At 35.8% G+C, this 11,200-nt stretch overlaps 1 long non-coding RNA gene across 3 annotated transcripts; it reads right to left on the bottom strand.

The window, feature by feature from the left end:
* Positions 1-264: 264 nt before the first annotated feature.
* LOC117292277 lies at positions 265-9,455 on the bottom strand. 3 transcript variants are annotated; one of them, XR_004519285.1, is made up of 12 exons: positions 9,398-9,455; positions 7,593-7,667; positions 6,804-6,888; positions 6,190-6,286; positions 5,088-5,152; positions 4,553-4,626; positions 4,161-4,247; positions 3,596-3,660; positions 3,005-3,057; positions 2,648-2,700; positions 1,375-1,426; positions 265-719 (listed from the first exon to the last, which is right to left on the bottom strand). It is a non-coding gene; the product is annotated as an uncharacterized LOC117292277 (long non-coding RNA). The 3 variants fall into 3 exon arrangements; XR_004519286.1 differs by having other exon boundaries at positions 5,088-5,147; XR_004519287.1 differs by lacking the exon at positions 2,648-2,700.
* Positions 9,456-11,200: the final 1,745 nt, after the last annotated feature.

Here is an 11,200-nt window from a genome sequence, read left to right as displayed (position 1 = left end):
ACCTAGACGAAGTCGAGGTAAACTATAAAGAACCAGACCTCGGCGGGTTTAAACACTAGTTGAAACACTAGGTCAAAAACATCGTCACTTTTTTGGTCAAAAGGTAAAATAAATGCAAAGACTAATTATTACAACACAACACCCCTCCAGCTATGAAATGGTAAAGCCCTCCGCTACGCTCGTGTAAACAACTCCTTATAACTGTTTCAGCCGTTGCTCTCGACCAATAGGAATGAAGAAACTGTCTTATAAGAACAGGTGCAAGGTCGCGTGTCACGCCCATGAATTAACACTTTTTATCGGTCATAAACAAAGGTTTATACACACCCACGTGACGCGGTCCCCACCATTAGGAATAGCGAAATTGTCTTGCGCAGTCGCACGGTAAACAGGAGTCAAAGTTTGGGTTCACAACATATGAGGGTCTATAACATGTGACCATACGATATTAATACTTTGTAAGCAGTTCTGAAACAGATGTATTTATAAGATTTTTAAAGTTCTACAAGCAAAACTATTTAAAAAAAAATTGTTTTTTTTTAGATGATAATTTGAATTATTATGAAATGTTTAAGGAAAAACAGTATGTTAATAAAGAGACATAAAATAAGTTGATTAAGCATTCAGTCTATTTCCAAAGAGTAATTTTTCGCGTTGGGAAACCCACATGGTTCTGTTTATTTCTTCAGGTTTCATCCAATACAGCTCCAGACCAATCTCTGAAAACCAAGAAAAATTAACGCAAAAATTAATTACAAATACTTGAGAACTGTAACAAAACTACACTCGGCTGGTTTGGCACTTGTTTTTTTCACACATGCCAACTTTACACGGCTTGAGAGTAATATTTACACTAATGTGATTAGGTCAATAAAAAAAGATTAAATACAAAAATGATGGGCTTCTATTATTTAGCACTGACATGTTTTGACGATCGTGGTCAGTGGATGAATAGCAAAATGAACGAGGCGAAATGAAATAACTTGCATCAGCGTTGGTGGATGTTTTGCTCACTACATCACAAACAATTGAGTTTCTTTCATCATATGCAAGCATTACAATCAATCTCATTCAGTTATTAAAGCCTCCAACACACAACATGGTTTGCCTTTAATTCTTTTAGTCCCTTACCAGCGGGCCCAATTATTTATTAGCATGGGTCTATATAATTTGGGGGCAGTTGTGGTTTCCAATGCAGCCGTGGGGTGTCGTGAACTAGCAAGCAGGTCTTCAGTAGTTTTTAACTCGTATATCACTCGTATACAGGTTTGTTTTGGCAATACAAAGCAGTAAGTATTTGCGAATGGCAAGCTTTGCATCAGGGAGTTACGAATACATATGGTATTGAAGTACTGCAATAAAAAAAAACCTTACCTTGCATAGAAATGTTTCAAGTCGTTTTCTTTGCTCAGAGGGCTGGCTGAACCTGTCAAATGAATTGTTTAAAAAAAATGTTATCTGGGTTTGAGAGAACAATGCTAATGTAGCAAAGCTAAAATACTTCAGTGTAATGTTTGATCTTATTACAAGCACAAAAATATGTGACTTATACCTAGGCCTGTACAAGACAATATTCATAAAAAACCTAGGCTAAGAGTAACAGTTTAAATTAGAATTATAATTAAAATCACATGGCAAACTGACAAGGTAAATTCATATTCATAGAAAACCTATGATGAGATCCTTAACAGTTAAAATTAAAATGTGAATTAAAACCACATGGCAAACTGACAGGGTAAATAAATACTCGTAAAATACCTAGGCTAAGATCCACAACAATTAAAATTAACATGTTAATTAAAACTACATGGCAAACTGACAGGGTAAATTAATACTCGTAAAATACCTAGGCTAAGATCCACAACCGTTACAATTAAAATGTTATAAAACTACATGGTAAACTGACGGGGTAAATTAATTGTTAACAATTGTATGTTGAACAACCCAGAAATAAAGATGTTCAACGTTATAATAAAAAATAATAAAAAAAAAAAAAAAAAAAAAAAAAAAAAAAAAAAAACTTCTTCATTTACAAAGAGTTTTTTTTACGGGAAAATAAAGTAAAGTATAATAATAAATTAAACAAAATTAAAAAAAGGGAAAAAAAGAAAAAGAGAAAAAAAACACAAAGAAAACACACACCCAAAATGGGGACTTGATTGAATAGTTTCAAGGTTTCAAAGTTCATTTGTATCGACAGTAACTTATCTTATACAGGCAATAATATGTACATGTTACAAATAATAAAGTCAAGTCAGAAACTAGAGAGCGTTGTAAGCCAGTCAAAGTTTGGTCGCCTAAATCCCTCTCAGGTGGCCCAACAGGGCTAGTCAAAAAGCCAACATGTAAAAGTTTGAATTACATATGGAAGTCAAAAAACTCGACAGCATGTTAAATGTACAGCCGACTTGTTCTGCAGTTCAAGCCAACTTAACTAGTTCATCATCACATCTAGTGCTGTTTGCTTGCTTCAGAGATTAGTCGACTCATCGAGCCACAGCATTGAGTGCTTGGCCCTAACATAAGAGGTGTCAGAACCTATGTGGTTTCTCATCATATACAAGCAACGACAGTAGATGATGGTGATGGTGGTGGTGGTGGTTCAGAACAAGTGACAAGTCTTGGAAATAGAGTTCTGTAAATTTACCTGTTCCTAGTGCACACTGATGTCCAGAGTTAATTAACACACTTGAATTGGTCCTGCAAAAGGGAAAAAAACATTAATTTTACTTCTTCTGGATGAGAAAATTTTGTAAGAAAGAGGTTAGGGACATGGTTAATCTTAGTGGAAATGCTTCATTTCCAATTGATTGTTATTCGCTGTTTGCTTGCTTCAGAGATTAGTCGACTCATCGAGCCACAGCATTGAGTGCTTGGCCCTAACATAAGAGGTGTCAGAACCTATGTGGTTTCTCATCATATACAAGCAACGACAGTAGATGATGGTGATGGTGGTGGTTCAGAACAAGTGACAAGTCTTGGAAATAGAGTTCTGTAAATTTACCTGTTCCTAGTGCACACTGATGTCCAGAGTTAATTAACACACTTGAATTGGTCCTGCAAAAGGAAAAAAGAACATTAATTTTACTTCTTCTGGATAAGAAAATTTTGTAAGAAAGAGGTTACGGACATGGTTAATCTTAGTGGAAATGCTTCATTTCCAATCGATTGTTATTCGCTTGAAGCATGAAACCGGCTTTCATTGCTCATATACAAGTCTCAGATTCTACTTTATGATATCACCATGGTAATATTCTGACCTGGATAACCTGTAAAAAAAGAATCATCGACTCAAAGCTGTCAAAAGTATTCCGCTTTTAATTCTATAATGATGCTTCAAGATAAAATACCTTTGGTGGATGGCGTGGTTTTTTTGTTGTTGCTAGTATCACTGCAAAGATTCTTTCTGTACAATTGTCAACTGCGTACAAACTTTTCAATTCCATAAACTTGATACTCCTAACCAAGAAAAAATACAGATTTTTGGGACTACACACTACAAACTGCAGAGGAATATCTACTTGGAAGATAGAAATTGGGCAGGTTGCTATCTTCTCTGCTCTAAAATGTCTGATTGAATGGAACTTGTACAAACCTTGAGCAGTGTCTGCTTGTCTCCGGCTACCAAGAAGAATGGTTCAAGTCATCTTTAAGTCATCCCTGAAATGAACACAAGAGGAATGTGTTAAATACAGGCACGATATCTGACCCCTTCAAAAAATCAAAAGTATGAAAACATTGAGTACATGGGCTGACCTATACATGAACATATCATGGTGTAGGTTTAGATAGACTATTCAGGCTGTTTAATAACAATTTTGATGAATTTTTATTGAGGGCACAAACATTATCGAATATTTAGGAAGAATGGCTGTTAATAATGAAACATGGCTGTTAATAATGAAAACCAATGGTCTTATTCTCAACTAAAACTTAAGGTTTTTGCGGCTGTTCTTAATCTCAGTGGTGTCCTGTTGTCTACATTGGAGAAAGCTCTCACAAGGACGACCAACACCGCTCAGACAAAGGTAACGTCTTCTAAATCGTCATCAAAACTTCAGCTGCAAATGACTTCAGAATATTCCAAAGTACACTCAATCAAAACCTGAATACACACTCCTATGATAACAGAGTTGAACACAAACAATCTCGACACTTACCTTAAACATAAGTTGGTTTAAAAGACCTCTGCAGTCACCGATTTTTACACTGCAGTCACTTCATCTGTGAAATGCACCCCGCCATCCCTGAAAAAGAATGAATGTTTCAGATTCAATGACAGAAATATTTGATTAAAAGTTAATGTTGTGCTGTATATTTTTGCGTCTGTTTTAATCTCAGTGGTGTCCTGTTGTCTACATTGGAGAGAGCCGCCACTAGGACGACTCGCACCGTTCAGACAAAGGTAACGTCTTCTGAATCGTCATCGATGCTACAGCCGCAAAAGACTTCAGTATCTTTTCCAAAATAAGCTCAAATCAAAGTATGAGAATGCACTGCTAGTGATGAAAATTTGTGATGTCAAAGTTAAGCAAACAATCTGGACACTTACCTAAAAAAACAGGTAGGTTATCAGCAGTCCGACATCGTCTCATGCCTGAAATGCATAATGCCATCACTTCGGACCTAAAATAGAATGCATGATTTACGTTCAATAACAGGAATATTTGATTCAATGTAAATAATGTGCTGTGTATTTTTGAGGCTGTTCTTAATCTCAGTGGTGTCCTGTTGTCTACATTGGAGAGAGCCGCCACAAGGACGACTAACCCCGTTCAGACAAAGGTAACGTCTTCTGAATCGTCATCGATATTACAGCCGCAAAAAACACCATACACAGTTGAAATATTTTTGCAGGCTTATTTAGTTCCTGGGAAAAAAAGTACAACAGTTTTATGTAGTACAAGGGATGACCTGTGTGTTCACATAGTGTAGGAATTAATGAGCATTTCAGGTTACTTAATCACAGTTTGTCTTATTCTCCAAGGACTAAACAAATATACGAATAACAGACGGAAGTAGGAAGAATATCATGCCTGTTTCTGAGTGATCAGTCAACCAAATTTCAGCGAAGAGAAATAACCTACCTTAATCCTTGTGTTCCTGAGGAACTCCAGCGATGAGAATAAGGTCCACAAGACATGCATCTATTCTGAGGTTAAAAGATTCCATAATAAATTGATGAATAGGTTCTTTTGTGAAGAGAGAGAAAGAAAAAAAAAGAAAAAAAAAGAAAAAAAAAAACCTGACCGAACTATCCTCTTTGCCTTGCCACTCTATTTGTCTCAGCAGGATTTGATCCGCAACACAACCATTCTGGGAGTGTTTTAGGTCCTATCAACTTTTTTGGTCTGTTATACATCACTGACAAACAAGAAATGGCAATGCGAACTTCTGCATTTGATTGAACATTTACTACAACTGGAGTTCAAACCAAAGAGTTGACCAATTTATCATCTGGTCATTGATTGATTTCACAGAAAGAAAACGTAGTAAATAACCTCAAAGTTAACTTTCGTACTTGATGATAATACTTGATGGCACAAATTTTTGAAATGATATCCTTTACAACCAGACTCTTGGCCATGGCTACTCCAGACATGTGATCAATTTAATGATTTTGTATTGCAACCATTCAATTAAATAAATAACAGGGGCATTACAAACTAGAATATATGAACAACACATTGGAAAATCACATTATAAAAACACAGATTTATCATGAAAATGCAAGGAAATACCACAAGTTTATAAGAATGAAAACAATTTGGCAGAACTGCAAGATCATAAATGTATACAAGAAAACACACAAACACCAGAAAAAAAGGCAGACAATAAAGAGATCAATTGTTTCAAGAGAGCGTCTATACTTAGAACAAGCACATATAAATCACAGTAAAAATGCATTGACAATTGACAATAAATAAATACATTTTAAGGACAGCATCAATACAAGAAAAGACACAAACAAATTAAGAAACTTGTTAAATAATGCCGTTATGTGACATGATATAAATGCATCACAGACAAGCTGGCCACAAGCATTTTACACAACCTGGAGCTGTGAATACCTTTGAGATCAACTAACCCATAAAATAAAATGTTTCAGTAGTCAAGCTAATCCTTGAATCAGTGTATCTGTACATTTCTCAGACAAATACTTTCTAAATAAACTGAACTTGTACAAACCTGATTTCTGAAATTCTCGTTCCTGGTCGAAGCCATCGAGACATGCGAAACCCATTTCTGCAAAATACTTTCCTCATGACGACTCAACTTCAGTCACCTGAAACAACAAAAGTCAAACAGGAAAACTTAGAAACTAGAAGAAATGTTCAGTTTCAGATGCAAGAAGAAAATAAAAATAAAAAAGGGGGAAAACCCCAAAACCCACAGTTAGCGAAGGACAGAAAACACAACCAGATGCAAGGCTACGGACCAAGTGGGATTCTATCCAGAGTTCACCGAGGCGAAAGGCAGGGAAAGAAATCACTGAGCAAACCTGATCGTAATTATGAATAGGGTAAACAAATCCGATATATTACATCATGCTTTCTCAGACAAATGCCTCGCACTTTTCATCAAAAGGGTTGATCCTTATGTAACCAGGCAACATGAATCAGCAAAACATAAGACATGTTAAGCTGCAGTTACCATAGAAACAGTAAGAATCATTCAGCCTCGTCATCGTCTCGTCACCGAAAGCACTAGTACACTTATTTTCTCAAATGAAAAATAGGAAAATGATAGGAAATTCAAAACGATTAATAGTTACACAATTCCAATTGTGCATTCTTATTTACCTGCTTGGTCTCCGGGCAGATTCTCTCGAATGTTGTACATAGTTTGGAAACTTGCCGCCCCTCATACCTCATATTTCTGCAATGCCTTGAAATGATACAAATTTAAAAAGTTTCACTTAGTTACCTGTTCATGTTTGTTGTGTTGTCATTTAGCCTTCGAGAATGACTCTGCTAGAGTTGAAACGTCAGGCCATTAACTATTTTTTAAATTTAAAAAGAGTTAATTAATATCGGTACATTTCTGTACACTGCAAAAGTACCGAGTGTTTTAGAACTTCGTGTGTGCTGTATGATGATGTATGTATAGCCAGCAGATCGGAAACATTCAGTCTTTTTTTGTATACTTTTAAAAAGAAAATCAACAGAATGTTTGGTCAATGAAAAAATGGATACGTGCTAAAAAGAGGAGATTTCACAGGCCCGTTATTTTTTGTATCCTTTGGACAGCTAGCCGAGTGCAAAGGGTTTTAAGTGAAAAACAAAATGACTCCCTTAGAATGGGTCCGAACATTTGAATGCGCACAGCCTTTAGAATGAACACCTTCTCTCTAGCCTTCTCAGACAAATGCCTCGCACTTTTCATCAAAAGGGTTGATCCTTATGTAACCAGGCAACATAAATCAGCAAAACATAAGACATGTTAAGCTGCAGTTACCATGGAAACAGTAAGGAGCATTCAGCCTCGTCATCGTCTCGTCACCGAAGGCAAAGGGTCATTATTTTCTCAAAATGAAAACTTCACCTACTTGTTATATGAACAATTCAACAGTTAAAAAAATTGACGTTTACCTGCTTGGTTTGAGTGCAGATTTCGTTGTACACAACACATAAAAGTTCTTGAAACTTGCCGATTTCTCCATTGCACTGAAATGATACAAATTTAAAAGAGTGCTGTATTTAAAAAATCATGTACATTGCACATGCACACGTGTAGGACTCAAAGATTATGTGTGCATCACGTGTAGCCAGCAGACAGGTATAATCTTTTTTTTCTGTCTTCTTTTTTAAACAAGCGGAAATAACAAAATTGATGAGATCAACGGAAAAGCTGATATCCGCTAAAATGTGGAGCTTTCATGGGCCTGTTATTTAGGTGGCTGAAAGCAAAGACTTACCTAAATCTATATTCAATAGATGATGTGAGCTTGTCTAATTTGCTTGCATGTTCCTATGTACATTTCTTCGTGAAAACCAAAATTATGCACTTCAAATGGTACAAACATTTGAATGTATCGTATCACTGTTTGAATGCACACAGCTTGTGGAATGAACACTTTCTCCCAAGCCTTCTCCCAAGCCTTCTTGCACTTTTCATCAAAAGGGTTGATCCTTATGTAACCAGGCAACATAAATCAGCAAAACATAAGACATGTTAAGCTGCAGTTACCATGAAAACAGTAAGGAGCATTCAGCCTCGTCATCGTTTCGTCACTGAAGGCAAAAGATTGGTTCTATTCTAGTCCATGTGTATTTTCTATGAAATTAGTTTCATTACACGAGACAGGTCTGGAATTTTGTGGAGGAAAGGTCTGGATGCTCCGGTCTTGGCCTTGAATGTACCCCAATATTTACAGTTTGCAATCCAAAAGTGCCCTTTGCAAAATGAAAATTGGCATTTGCCCTTTCAACAAAGATGAAATTTTAGGCCCAGTTTTTAATTAATGCCTGTGTGATAATTTCTTTCAAGGTGTGAAAACGATTTTTTACCCATCAAATAAGATTTTGATGTTTGTTGATAAAATGTTGCGAGGGAAAAAGTGTTCATCATCAGACGCTTTCCTTTCCAAAAATAAACGAGCAATAACAAGAAGCCTACTTCACTTTCACTTGTCTGTTTTGTCAGGGCTGAACTGAATGGGCCTTCATTAAGATTTGATTTTGAAAACAAAATAATTGGGGACAAGTTGCACACATCCACCGTTCAACAAAATTTCTACCTCCATGCATACACTAAATAAAAAAAAATTAGCGGCAGGTAGGTAAATTGTGGCATAAATATAAAAAAATATATTTTATAAAACTTTTTTTTTTGAGGGGGGGGGGTATGTTTTTCCTCCATAAAAATACAAAATTAAGTTACCAACCAGCATTAATTGACTTGACGATAAGGTACACTAGGATAGGAAAACCATACCTATTTCATGGACCCAGATTGAATATAAATTTATTGTCCATTGTATTTTTGTACTGCTTCATTTTTTCATAAATTTATTAAAATATCTTAGTTAGCATACATACAAAGTTATGTTTAGGGTAAATATCAACCATCCCCATGTAGTTTTAAATGATAGTATAAAGTTGCCTACAGCGGGCTCACTATACTACTAGTAGTACTACACTACCAAGTACAAACATACCAAGCGCTTGCTCCACCCCGCACGGTGCAAACACGTGGTCCACGGCCCGCGAACCAGCACACGCCATTACGAAACCCAAGGCAGTTTCGACCACATTTTCCTCAACAAAAATTCACATGTTAAAACTACGTTAACAAGCCAAATAGAAGTCCTGTTAAATCGACGATGTATTATTTACTAGTATAATAAAGTGTCTACGAAGAAATTAAATTGTTGAAGGAGAAAAATTGGACTCACTCGTGACGCCCGATTGAGACACGTCCTTCGGTCAACATGGACACGTTGGAAAGGCCTGATATCAGGCACGTGTGTGCTTTATATGCGCTGCAAAGAAAAAGCACGCAGATAGGCAGACGTCGTGCTAGACTTGCTTCAAGTCATATATCGCGGTTATTCTTCTGCATCTCAGCCACGAAAAACGCCACCACATTATTAGCTATCACGCGCCCTAGGCTAAATGACGGAGAGGGCGCTGTTTGTAGCGGCCTTTAGGACGACTAAAAGCCACGATCAAAGACTTTGAACCAAGCCTAATGTCGTGCGTGAAATTACTATCCACGCGTGGAAATAATAATCACCGCTTATCTGGAATAGCGCCCTCGTGCGGCAGAGATTCTTCTTGTCTTTTCAGGTTTTTCCAAGGATTTTATACAAGTTTCAACTTCAATTTTTTGTACAAGTTTGCAAAATTTGTTGTAAATCCCTTTCACAGCAAGGACTTTCAATTTGTGTCTGTTCCCTTCTTCACTTCACTGTATTTGCCTAAAAATATATAAATACAGATTGAAAATAGGGCCAAAAAAAAAAAAAAAATGTTTTTGTGATAAAATTTAAGCATTGAAAATAATTGTGACAAATCCGTTTTGGCCTATTTTGTGAGTGTCTCAACAAATTTTATGAAGAAGAAAACATTTTCAAATGCCCGGTTTTCACATGAGTTATTTAGAATTTTTTTAGAATTTGCTGTAGGTTTCTAAGGGTAGGGTGTTAAAACCCTTGCAGCTTTGTCCCTGGTTGACTTGCGAAAGCTGATAATTATGGAAGTATAATTTCAACAAACCAACTTTTGCGACATTAATTTTTCTGTTTATAAAAGTCATTTTGTTTGTTTTGTGTTATTGTGTTCATATACTACTTGTTTGTTTGTTTGTTTGTTGTGTTTTGTTTTGGGGTTTTTTTCTGGGGGGGGGGGGGGGTTATTAACTGCTTTGTATTTTTTTGTTCAAAATAGGCTTATGTTGCATTGCTTTTGTACTTATCAGGCATTATTTGTTGTTTCTTTATGGATAGGGAATTTTGCGGCATTATCATTTAATTTTCCTGGCAGTTTCCATAAATATTTATTCAACCAGCTTTCCACACTCAATCCACACCAATGAGCCATAAATAGTCTGTTCTCTCAATTGAAAATGAGAATAATAAGTATTGTCATAGTGAATAAAAGAACATAAGGTGTGTTTTATTAGGAATTTTTTTGTAATGTTTATAACAAATTATATTATTCTGATTGTTGCAATCAAAATAAGCAACTTATGCATGTCTTTTTTGTGAGGTCTTCAAATTCTATTTTGGTAAGCACAACCATACAAATTTGACCCTAGAGACTGCAATGTTTTTTGTTTTGTTTTGGGTTTGTTTTGAGGGAGTGTTTGTTGTTTTTCCCTTTTTTAAAATCAGATATCATACAGCGTTGTAAAAGATGCAAACCTTGGTGTTGAATTTTTGCATAAAAGCTTACTTATTATGAAGTCCATACTAAAATCTTTTTTTGTGGGTGTGAAATGTTTCCTTCTGAAATGATTATATAGTCATATTTGAGAAAACTGCATCTGAATCCTATAAGATGTTAAAGGTTGTTGAATTAAAAACCAAAATTAAAGCCATTATACACTTTCGGAACAGAAAACAAAATAAAAGTTCACAGATTTACAAATAACTAAGGGGGTTTACAGAGGGTAATGGTGAAAGACTCCTCTTGAATTATTATTCCATGAAATGCTCTACTTTTTGAGAAAACATCAAAACAATTATTGATTCTCG

This window comes from Asterias rubens, chromosome 7 (genome assembly GCF_902459465.1).
Source record: "Asterias rubens chromosome 7, eAstRub1.3, whole genome shotgun sequence".
Classification (NCBI taxonomy): Eukaryota; Metazoa; Echinodermata; class Asteroidea; order Forcipulatida; family Asteriidae; genus Asterias; species Asterias rubens.
Note: the sequence above shows the minus strand (reverse complement) of the source record. Positions and strands in the feature narration are given on the sequence as shown.